At 66.5% G+C, this 11,122-nt stretch overlaps 1 long non-coding RNA gene across 2 annotated transcripts; it reads right to left on the reverse strand.

Annotated features, from left to right (window-relative positions):
* Nucleotides 1–76: 76 nt before the first annotated feature.
* LOC137147262 (uncharacterized) lies at nt 77–10,504 on the reverse strand. Of its 2 annotated transcripts, none has more exons than XR_010918170.1 (2): nt 9,857–10,504; nt 77–519 (listed from the first exon to the last, which is right to left on the reverse strand). It is a non-coding gene; the product is annotated as an uncharacterized lncRNA (long non-coding RNA). The 2 variants fall into 2 exon arrangements; XR_010918171.1 differs by lacking the exon at nt 77–519 and adding an exon at nt 1,524–1,871.
* Nucleotides 10,505–11,122: the final 618 nt, after the last annotated feature.

Here is an 11,122-nt window from a genome sequence, read left to right on the forward strand (position 1 = left end):
CAGGAGCAGGACGCAGTTCTCCTGGCATGGCCTGGGTGCGGGCTCGGGGAGCCTCTGCCAATGCCAGGCCGAGGGGCCGGGGTGGGGGAGAAACACCTGCCTGCCCCTGCAACACAGAGCCAAGGCCCCAGGCGCAGCGGGGGCCCATCAAGGCCTCCGGAATGCAGAGGAGGGATGGGGCGCTGGGCGTCCCTGGGCCAGGGCTGAGAGAGGATGTGCCTGGCGGGAGGAGACGCTGGGGCCTGGATCCGCACACCAGCCTCGCTGCCGGGAGACCCCTTCAAGAGCAGCTCATGGCCTGAGCACAGGCTGGGAAACCAGGAGGCCCCATCCCAGTCCTCATGCCCTGCTATGCCTTGGGTGAATCATGCCCCGCCCACTGCCTCAGTTTCCCCATCTGTGAAACGGGGTCTGGTTGTTGGTTAGCAGCACCTCGCCGGGATGCTGGGGGTCGCTGGTATTATTTGCTGCTTTCCCCATGTTGCCGGGTCCCGCTGTGTCTCCCACAGGTGCCTTCCCCTTTGGGACAGGAGAGAGAGATTTATTTGTTTGTCTTCACACGTTTCCCCTCCTGGCCCAGGGTTGAGGCCCAATTCCACAACTGCTTCGTTTGCGATACTTTATTATCAATGGTCTGTCGTGCTGGGCGCTGCACGGAGCTCACCACCTACAGCCATACGGACGGCAGGGGCAGGGGGAACGCCAGCTCCGAGATTTCTCCAAGGTCACCCAGCAGGTCAGGGCAGAGCCAGTAGAACCCAGGTGTCCTGATTCCCAGACCACTACCCTGCCCACGGGCTCAGGCAGGCTCTCAGCTACTTTCCCCCCGTCTCTTCGTCACACCCCCGTCAGGGTACGAGAATGAGGCTCTGTCACAGCAAATCCCGGCTGCACAACTAAAATCAAGGGAATCAAATCCTTTGTTGCTAAATGACCTAATCCTTGCTTGGCCACACGCAGCTCCGTCCCGGCCAGCCCGGGGCTGCGGCTCACCCCAGGAACAAGTGGCTCCCAGGAACGCCAGTCACCGGAACTGGGAGACGGAAACCAGCCACTTTACTCCTCCAGGGCAGGCGCCTGGCTGTCACTGCTCTCCGCCCGTCCCGCCCAGTTCCACACCACCTCACAGCAGGAAGCCGTCCTGCGCCAAGCGCCGGATTGGCGACTGACATGGCACAACACGGGGCAGCTACGGAGCGGCTGGCAGCGGAGGAGGCTGATGTGATCTCCCAGCACCCCAAAGAATGCAGGGCCCGTTCCAAGGGGCGGTGCCTGCCCCACGTCGCTCCCAGCCAAAGTGCCCCCGGCATTGCAAAGGGCTGCGCTGGGTGCTCGAGTCCATTCAGAGTCTGGGGCACCGCAGGGGCTCAGAGCCCTGAAAACCCGGCTGAGCTGCTGCTGCACCCAACCGAGCATCCTCTTTTGAACCCCGTCCCCCCGTGTAATGGGGCCATGGGCAGGCGAGGGAGTGGGGCGGCTGGTGCATGGGGCCAGCTCCCTGGCTCCTCTAAGGAGTTCGCACATTCAGCAGCTGTGCCGAGGGTCTTCTTTCAGAAGGTACATGCCAGGCCCCTTGGACCCAGCTCCCGACTCCGTCGCCCACAAGTCCCTGCCTCAGTTTCCTGCTCTGTGCCATGGGCAGCTCTGTCAGGCGCACTGGGACCCTCTCGATGGTGCCATGGCTGGGAGTTCAGAGCCACGGCTGCCTCTCCTCGGCCCCTCTTCCTGCCGGAGAAGCTGTGCACCTGACCTCTGCCTCCTCCCAGCTCTCCGAGTCCCCAGCCCATGAGTGGGGCAGGAGGTCGCCGCCTCCAGCGGGGAGGTGGGGGGTGAGGTGCTGGCAGGAGCCCCTGCTGGGCGGGGCGAGGCGGCTGGTGAAGCAACAAGACAGACCAAAAAAGCCTCTATTAATTATTCATCTGAAGAAGTGAAGTGAAGAAAATAACCATGTGCAAAAGGCTCGGAATGGCTGTGGGGGAGGGGAAGCGGGGCAGCGTGGGGCGAGGAGGCAGGAGAGCAGGACAGAGCCAGGCGAAGGGATGCGAGTGGGGAGCAAGGGGCAGGAGAAGGGGAGGGTGTCTGGGCTGCCACGCACTGACTGCTGGGCCACGCCTTCTCCCGCCACCTCGCACAGCCCTGGGCGCTGAGCCTGGGGGGTGCCCAGCCCCACAGCCTCCATTGCCCAGGGACTCTGCCTGGAGTCTGCAGGTTCCCTTTCTCCAGGCAGGCAGCTGATCCTGATCCAGGGTGTGAAACTGGCCTGGGTGGGGCAGGGGCAGCAGGGTCTGCGTGGGATACCGACCCTCCCCCCCTCTGGGGAGCCGAGGGGGGTGGGAATGGGGTATGGTGCCTTCTCCATCGTGGGGTCCCAGCCCCAATCTGGCCTCGGAGTGGGGGGGGGGAGGCTGGGGAAGGGTGTAGGAGGCCAGGCTGGTGCTTCCCGCGACAGCAGCGTGAAGGTCGGAGGCTCGCACAGGCCACCTCTCTGCACCGGGCACCAGGAGGATGCAGTGCAAGTGGCCCTCCCCCTGCCCAGGGCACAGCTACACTGCCACGTAAGCCCCAGGGACGAACTCAGGCCGCCCCCCCCCCATCTACACACCAGTCACGCCAACCCAGGGCATGGATGCAGGGTTCCAGGATGCCGCAGGGTGGAAGGTCTGAGCCTGAGTCAGGCTGGGACTCAGGATTCAAGCCTTATCGCTCTGCAGTGTAGACAGAGTCCACTGGACTCATGCTCCATGATATCCCACAGGCCAGTTTCTTTGTCCTCTGGCCAGGCAAGTTTTCCCACAAAGGGCTGGAGCAGCCACATTTTGGGGGGCGCTTGGCAGTCTGGGACCGGGGCTCACAGGACACACTGCACACGCTGGAGCCCGGCTGGAACCCAGGGTTCGATAATGCCTGACCTGGCCTTGCAAATGAGGGTTGACGAGGTGGGAGGGCCCCGGAGCACGGTCCACACACGAGCGAGCAGCCCGTTAGCTGTGCCCCGCAAGCCCACGTCAGCCGGCCTGGGCCAGGCATGGTAGACACACAGCTCTGCTGAGGAGTTCCGCTAACCCGGGCTGACGCTGCACGGCAGCCGGACCCATGACGCCCGGGCTGACAGCAGGACCGGTGCCGGCGCCAGGAATCTCCGTCCCAGGTCTCTGCAGCAGGTATTGGCGGCTTGAAACCACCCCTGGAGCCCTTCTGCCACCCAGCCGCAAAGCAGGGTCAGGGGAGCTGTGCCAATTGCGGCAGGATGGACGGAACCGGCAGCACGCAGTCCCCGGCGAGGCAGCACAGGCGGCCAGGCTGGGCCAGGCCCCAGGTCCAGCTAGCCCAGCGTCCTGCCTCCCACGCTGCCAGGTGCTCCAGAGGGTGCTCATTGAGTGATCCACCCGTCCCTGGTCCCGCCTCGACTGCCAGAGGCTGCACTGTTGTCTGGGTGTTTCTGTGTAGAATTCCCCCCCCTACACACACACACACACACACACACACACACACACCCATATGGCGAGGCTCATTGTGCTTCTACAAGGAAACGCCACAAACACGGAGGAACACACGCGCCTCCGCTTGGAACCCCCTACATGGCAACACACGCTTCCACATGGAAACACCCACACACCAGGCATGCACGTGCCTCTGCGGAGACACACAAACCCCCTCCCTCCAGAAAGCGCTCGCTCGCTCTCACTTGCCTCACACACACAAGCACTCACACCTACACAGAGAGACAGCTGGCAAACACACCCCCTGCCCGGAAACACACTCACAGGAGCGCACACTCTGCACCCAGGGGGACACACAAGGCAGCCACTCACCTCAAGGTGCGCAGCCCTAGGTCTGGCCGGCCACAAGCACCACCGGCAGCAGGCCCAACCCTGCCCCCTGCCCTGCACCCCTCTGCCCCCCCGCCCCGCAGGCTGCAGGAGGCCGGGCACTGCGGGGCGGGTGGCACAGGTGGGGCAGAGCAGCCCCTGGCGGGGCTGAGCCCAGGTGCCCATGTGTGTGGCCGCAGTGCGAGGGGGAGATTGTTTATCACGGGCGCTGAGTCACTTCCCCACGGCTGGGCAGGCGGCTCCCGTTCCCACGTGCAGGGAAGGTTTCCAGGCGCCATTGCTGCCGGAGAACTCCAGCCCCAGCGCCTGGCGTGCCCGGCCGGCCATGCCCCGGGCCCCGGGCTCTGCAGCCCCTGGCTTGGCCACTCTGGGGAGAGGCTGGGCAGAGGGAGGGGCTGCTGCCAGGGCTTGTGGGGCTGGGGGTTTCTCTGTGTGAACCACGCGCCCCCCCCCAGCCCTCTGGGGACCCCCCCACTGGGAATGCGGCTCACTCTGCCCTTCCCCTCTGCCTCCTTGGCTCCCAACCTCAGTCTCCCGCTCTCCTCCCCGCCAGGCTGCTGCTGTTTGAATGTTCCCAGGTCAGCGAATCTAGGGCCACCCCATTCCCCCGGCAGCGCTGCGGCCCCTCACTGCGCCCGCGCCGCGCACACGGCAAGGCACACCTGGGTCCCGGCCTGAGGGACAAGGCCCCTGATGCAACGGCTGCTGCATGGCTCTCCGAGACCCACCCCGCCTGCGGCTGCAGCAGAGCCCCTGCCGCCCGCCCCAGGGACGCCCCAGCAGCTGTGGAAGGGTGCAGAGCCCTGGGCAAGCGGTCTGGGAGTGGGCTGCAGCCCCCGGGTGGTGGGGGAGAGCCGCTGGCCCCATGGCTGCCAGGGGTGGGGGTGGAACTGGGCTCTCAAGAGGCTGGGGTGGGGGGGAATTGGATCCTGATGGGACCAGGTGGGGCAGATGGTCCTAGACCCCTGCGTGGAAACTGACCCTGCTTCCGGGAGGGGACCCTGGCATGGAGCATGGCCCCAAGCATTTCTCGTGGCCAGGCCAGGGGAGCCCAGCCCCACAGACAGGGCGTGGAAAGGCCCCAGGATCCAAACACGGGACATGAGGGTTCCCAGGATGGCCCAGCCTCGCTGCCGTTTCTGGCTGCGTTTCCCTCCCGCCTGGGGCGGCCTGGTCCCGGGGCTCGGCTGGGATCCCAGGGGCCCCGCCCCGGCCCAGCAGCGCCTCAAGCCCTCCCCTGGCCCCTCATTAGAGGCTCTTTTTCTGTGGCGTTGGCTCCCAAATTGGCCCCAGGGGGACCTGGGTTGCCAGGTGACCCAGCAACCCGTGGGGTTTCTTGGCTTGCCAGTGCACGCAGCATGCCCACGGGGCCCTGCCCGGCACCCCCCGTGTGGCACTGGGCCCCTCTCCTGCCTGCACCAGCCGGCTCCCGCCACCGGCTCTGCCCAGCAAGGCCAGGAATGAACGGTGAGCGGGGCCTGCGGGAGACCCGCCGTGGCCAGGGGGAGTCCCAGGCTGACACGTGGGGACTGGATGGGACACAGCTGAGCATGGAGAGGGGCCAACAGCCCTGGGCCAGACCCCCCCGAGCCGCCCCCCACCTGCTGGGTTCTAAGCTCGGGGTGTCCCCGGCCCGGCACAGGCTGTGCGGTCCGGCCAGGAGGCAGCGTGGCACTGCACACCTGGGAGATGCTGCCACGGGGGCCGGGCAGGGGAGGGAGCTGCCTTCCCTGCCCTGGTTAATATTTAACCACAGCTTCCGGTGACAGGATGGTGCAACCGCAAAGCCAAGCCAGCCTTCAGTAACTCATCAGGCGAGTCCGAGGCCCCCGGGGAGGGGGCAGACAGCAGAGCTGGCGGAGCAGGATCAGCAGAGCAAGGGGGAGCGGATAAATAATTCATTAAATAAATAAACACGGAGCGACCGCGAGAGGAGGAGGCAGGCGTGTAACCCAGAGCGGGCTCAGTAAACGAGGGCATGAAATATTCACCAGCCGCGCCCCCAGCCCCCAGCATGCTGAGCCTGGCCCTGCCAGGACATGCGGAAAGATGCTACGTCCAGCCAGGGGAGGGGGGGCTCTCCAGGCCGGAGAGGGGCAGACGGACGTGGAGACAGGGTCACCCACTGATCCAGGTAGCATGAAAAGGTGCAGACGTCTCGAGAGACGCCAGGACAGGGAGACACAGCGGGGCACAGACACGCAGGCGTCCAGTAGCAAGCCGTACGGGTGCACACGAATGTGCTGTCATGACAACACATGCATGCAGGCCGGCCAGAGCAGCGCACGAAAGCAGCCCCAGCCCATGGCTGCAGGGCGCTACGCTGGGTGTCAGGGCGCCAGGTCCTCTTCCTGTGGGGCGAGACACTCCCTTGCCCCACTGCCTGGCTGGGATCAGGAGCCTTCCCCACACTGCATGGCCACAGGACCAGGAAACCAGGCATGGCAGCGACCCCGCACGCCCATCGCCCCCTTCCTGCCCAGCCCTGGCCGGCCGCAGCCCCCTGGAACCCGGCACTCGGCTCAGCAGCCTCCAGGCCTCCCGTTCCTCCGCGGCCTGGTCTTGCATCTGAAGAGAGGCCTCAGGGACATGGCGCTGCCTCAGCGCCTGGGAGAGCTGCCGGCTCCCAGCAAGGTGAATGGGTCCCGCCCCAGGGGACTCAGGCCTTGGCCCAGCCCAGGGAATACGGGGCTGAGACACACCTCCCAGGGATCCCGGGTCCCCAGCTCTGAGCAACACCCCACCCACCACCTGCTCTATAGCAGCCGTCCCCTGCCCGCTTGCTGCTTTAGCGACTGGGCCACCCCCCGGCCCTGCCAGTGCTGGCTCGGGGGCAGCCAGGTTTCTCTGCAGCAGGAGAGCTGCGCGTGGGGGAGCACAGACCCCGCTGCATGGGCCCGCAAAGCCTCCGCACCTGGGACCGCTCCCCTGACCCCGCAGCCTGGCCCTGCCGCCCAGATTCACAGGCCAGCCTGGGAGAGAAAGCGGCAAGCGGCGCCCGCGCGGAATGGAATCAAAGGGGATTATGGAAAGCAGCGGAGGGGTCAGGGATTATGTCCCAGGGGGATGCAGGGCACCTCAGATCCTCTGTTCGCTTTCAATAGCGGGAGGCTTCTCCAGCGGCTGGAGAGAGCGGCTGGCCGGGACATCTGCATTTCAATGGAGGCGGCGCAGGCATAGCCTGGACCAGAGCTCCTAGCACCACGAGGTGCCCGGCCTGGCACGCTGGAGAGCGCCACGAGGGCACCGCTCCTCCACCGAGACCATCCGCCACAGCTCAGCGCTCGCTCAGCGCTCGCAGCCCCTCCCTGCACGGCTTCCCACCACGCAGCGGGTCTCAAACCGGCCGTACTGGGGCTCCTTCCCCACAGCCCCCCGGCGGCTGGGACTCTGCGCCCTGCCTCGCACAGGGCCAACAGATCGCGACCCCCATGTAACCCCCTGCTTCCAGAGAGCGCCCTGACCCACCCCTGTGGGGCAGCACAGCCGACAGCGTGGGGCTCGGGGGGTGCGATGGGCAGAGGCAGCCCCCTCATGGGGGGAGCCAAATGGGGTCTCTGGGCCCTGCTGCTTCCCCTCTAGATCTGCAAGAGCAGCGACAGCGCTGCAGGGAGCATGGCGGGCGCCATAGGGGCACTAGCCCCACACAGTCACTGCCGGCCCCAGAGCGGCGCTAGGGGGCGCGGTGCTGCAGGGAGTGGGGCAGGGGGCTCGCTAGGGGTCACTAGCCCCACACAGTCACTGGCGGCGCTAGGGGGCGCGGTGCTGTGGGGAGCTCTCCCCTTGGAGCATTCTTGGCTTGCTCTTGCAGCCTGGAGAAACACCCGGCAGAGCCGAGCTCCCGCCAATGGGGAGATTTCATCACTCGGCCGCAGCTGGCCTGTGGAACTCATGGCCACATGGTTTATGGAGGCCAAGAGCTCAGCAGGACTCAAACCAAGGCTCAAACCTTTCTCCGGGCAAGGGTGAAAGGAACACAGGGCCTGAAACAGCCACTGACGGGCGGGGCTGGTGGGAACTTGCCCCAGGGGTGGTACCAGCCGCTGGTGCCAGCCCCCAATGAGGAGGTTCCTGGGCAAGGTGGCGCGAAGGCTGATCCCTGTGTGCCCCTGAGCTCCCCCAGGCAGCCCCTGGCAGGCTGGCAAGGGACAGCACAAGGCTGGGGGGGGCAGCCAGGGGAAGCCTGGCCAGGCCATTTTGGAGTGAAGGACACTGGGTGGGCGTCGGCAGAAGCAGAGGGGCTGGGGAGAGTGCGGCTCCTTCCCTGGGTCCCCCGCACAGGCCGGGGATGTTCCTCTCCACTGCCCCGCACAGCGGAGAGTCACAGGGAGCCAGGCAGCGGGGAGCGAGATCGCCCAGGCTGCAGGAGCCGAGCCCCCGGAGAACAGACGCAGGGGGTCAGCGCAGGAGCGTGGGCAGCTGGGGCCAGGGGCCTCCTGGTCATTTCCCCAGCAGGCGTCTGATAACGTTTGCAGGACCACGGGCCCTGCTCCCGTGCAGCCCTCCGGCACTGGCACAGCAGTGACAGACACGCCTGGTGCAGGTGTGCAAGGCCCGCGTGCAGAAAGTGGTTGTGCGAGGCTCACAAGGGATGTGCAGGCTTTTAGGCCCGAGACTCCCATTGCATTATTGACACGCTCAGGCCTGGAGAGGCTGCCCCGGGATGCCAGCGCCCTCCTACCTGTGACTGTGTTGTGTAAGCCCATTGCAGACGCTGCCCCGGGATCCCCTTTGGGGCTGACCCCTCTCCAGGAGCGCCCTCGAGCCCCAGGGACCTAGAATGAGCACGAGCTATTCCTGCCCCCCGAGACCAGCAGTGAGACAAGCTGCTGGCGCCAGCACAAGGGCCCCTGAGCTTGGGACTCTAGGGCATCAGGGACCCACGTCCCGCCCCATGCCGCACCCCAGAGGTGGCTGCATGTTAGTGCTGGGTGAGCGTTCCCCGGGCACTGTTTGTGGCACGACTGGGATCTGTCATTTAGTCGCTTCCTGCCAGGGCAGATCAGCACATGCCGCTGAAGCAAGACGTTGCCCAGCCTTCCTCACTCGCACACCCGCCCTGTGTGACCTGGGGGGGACGTGCTGCTGCTCCCGTCCCAGGCCTGTCCAAGGGCAGTGCAGACCCTCCTGGAGCTCGGCGCGGCCCCTGCTGACTCCCCGCACACACCCTCAGTGGCTATGTGGCCGCCCAGGAGGGTGGGAGCTCCGAGCACTGACTGGAGAGCCTGGGCTCCTGCCATTTCACAGCCCAACCAGCTGGGAGCCAGGCCCTCCTGAGCAGTGTGGGGGCAGTTGGGGGCCGGGGACCAGCGTCCAGCTGCAGCCTCCCCTCCCCTCCTGACCTGGGCATCCCCTGCCCTGCCCCGCCCCCGCCGGAGACGGAGGACATGAGGCAGGAGCAGCTTCAAACAGGGCAGTGGGGCGCTCGGCGGGCACGGGGCGCTCGCATCAGCCCAGCTGGGCTCTTGGGGCTGCTCTGGGTGGGGTGGGGCCATACCAGGCTGCAGGGGAGAAGGGGTGGCTGTGTCGGGCTGCGGGGGACGAGGCAGCTGGGCGCGCGGGGCTGCACCAGAGAGCTGCCAGGCGACCACGTGGCGTCGGCAGGTTAAAGACACGTGTCGGCCAGCTCTGACCTGAGTCCCCGAACTCCAGCATGGGCCCCCCAGCTGCCTGCAGGAGCCACCGGCACTGGCAGGGAGCGCTTTGCAGACAGATTTAGAGAGGATGCAGATCAGGAAGCATCGGAAATCTCTGCGCTCGTCAGCTCCATGCAGAACGCTCCATTAGCCCCGCGCCCAGCGTGGCAGGCAGGGGCCGGGCGCTGGGCACTTCCCGGCAGAAACCGAACACAGCAAGTGGGGAGGGGGGGACAGCGGTGGGGGGGAGGCCCCAGCAGGTGCGGCCAGCATGCAGGGGAGCAGAGCTGGGGGACCATGGATCCCGGCGGGGGGCTGGGGGTGGGGGGAGTATTGTGGGCGGGGCGGGGGCAGGGCAGCAGCACAGCACAATGTGGGACCTGGGCTTACCTGATGCCAAGACGCTGTTGCAGCGTAACGCTCTGTTGAGACGCTCGCCCCTGCAGACTCAGGGTGGCCCCCCCAATTCTGGGGAGTCTGCAAAGGCATCTGTCCGTCCATCCACAAGGGCTGACACCTGGCCTGGCGAGGGGGGGTTGGTGAGCCCCCGGGGGCAGGAGAGGCCCTAGGTACCCTCAGGGCCAGGAGTGGGCCCCACCAGCAGCTCAGGGATGGGCGCTGCGGACACCCAGCCTCGAGGCACCAGCCCGACAGGCTGCCTGCAGCCCTCGGTCCCGCCGCAGCCCAGAGGATCCAGCCGAGCTGGCCCTGGCCGAGCTGGCCACTGATGGCCCATTGCACCGAATTCTGGGTGCGCTCTGCATGCAGCCGGCCCAGCACAGGACGTGCGTGGAGCCAGCAGGCCAGGGGTGTTCACAGGGGGCCCACCCCAGCAGCCCAAAGGCAGCACCCACCCGGGACATTCATCCCTAGGCCTCACAGCCCTGTCCAGCTGAGCCAGGCGTGTGGGGGAACCGCTCTTTCTGCAGACACCGGGCCAGGCTGCCTGGGCTGTGCCACGAGCGGAGGGGAGAGTCCAGCCGGGCCCGGTGGGGCTGGGGCTGGGTCAGCGTAGGTGAGCTCTGCTCCTGGAGGAAAAGCCAGGTTGATTTGGTAATTAGCGTCCGGCTGCTCTGACTTCATTGATGGGGAGTTTAATGGGGCCGAATCACAGAGGAGGGTTAATTAACAATGCAAAAAAGCTGCCAGCAGATCTGTGAGCGCTGCCTTTGGGGCGGGGCGGCAGCGGGGTGCAGAGTGCTGGCCTCTGAGATCAGCCTTCTTGCCTGGCTCCAGAGTCACTGCAGAGCCCGGAGGCTTCCCCAGGATCTCACCCCTTCCGTTTCCTCAGGGGGGCGCTGCTGCAGTTGTGCACGGGGATCCTTTCACCAGTGCACCCGCCTCGTGCGCTCACAGTCCTGGACCACGGCGGGTGGCAGGAAGCCTGGCTCCAGCGGGCAGGCTCCTCAGAACCACCCCCCCAGAGTAACTGCCCTGCAGACCCCAGGCCGGCCCGTTGGGGGCTTCCCAGAACCCCGCTCAGCCAGTGCTCGGGGCAGGGAGCAGCTCTGCAGGCCGGGGGCAGGTGCCCCCGCCCAGCACCCGGCACCGGCCGTTGACCATCAACCCCACAACCAGTCCCTGCTCTGCTGCACGCGCTTGCTGACAGCCCGGCCCAGGCCTCCTGCTCCGGGAATAGCCAATCACGGGCCCCTG

The sequence above is a fragment of the Emydura macquarii genome, unplaced genomic scaffold (genome assembly GCF_026122565.2).
Source record: "Emydura macquarii macquarii isolate MOO-44397 ecotype Brisbane River unplaced genomic scaffold, CSIRO-AGI_Emac_v2 contig_527, whole genome shotgun sequence".
NCBI lineage: Eukaryota > Metazoa > Chordata > Testudines > Chelidae > Emydura > Emydura macquarii.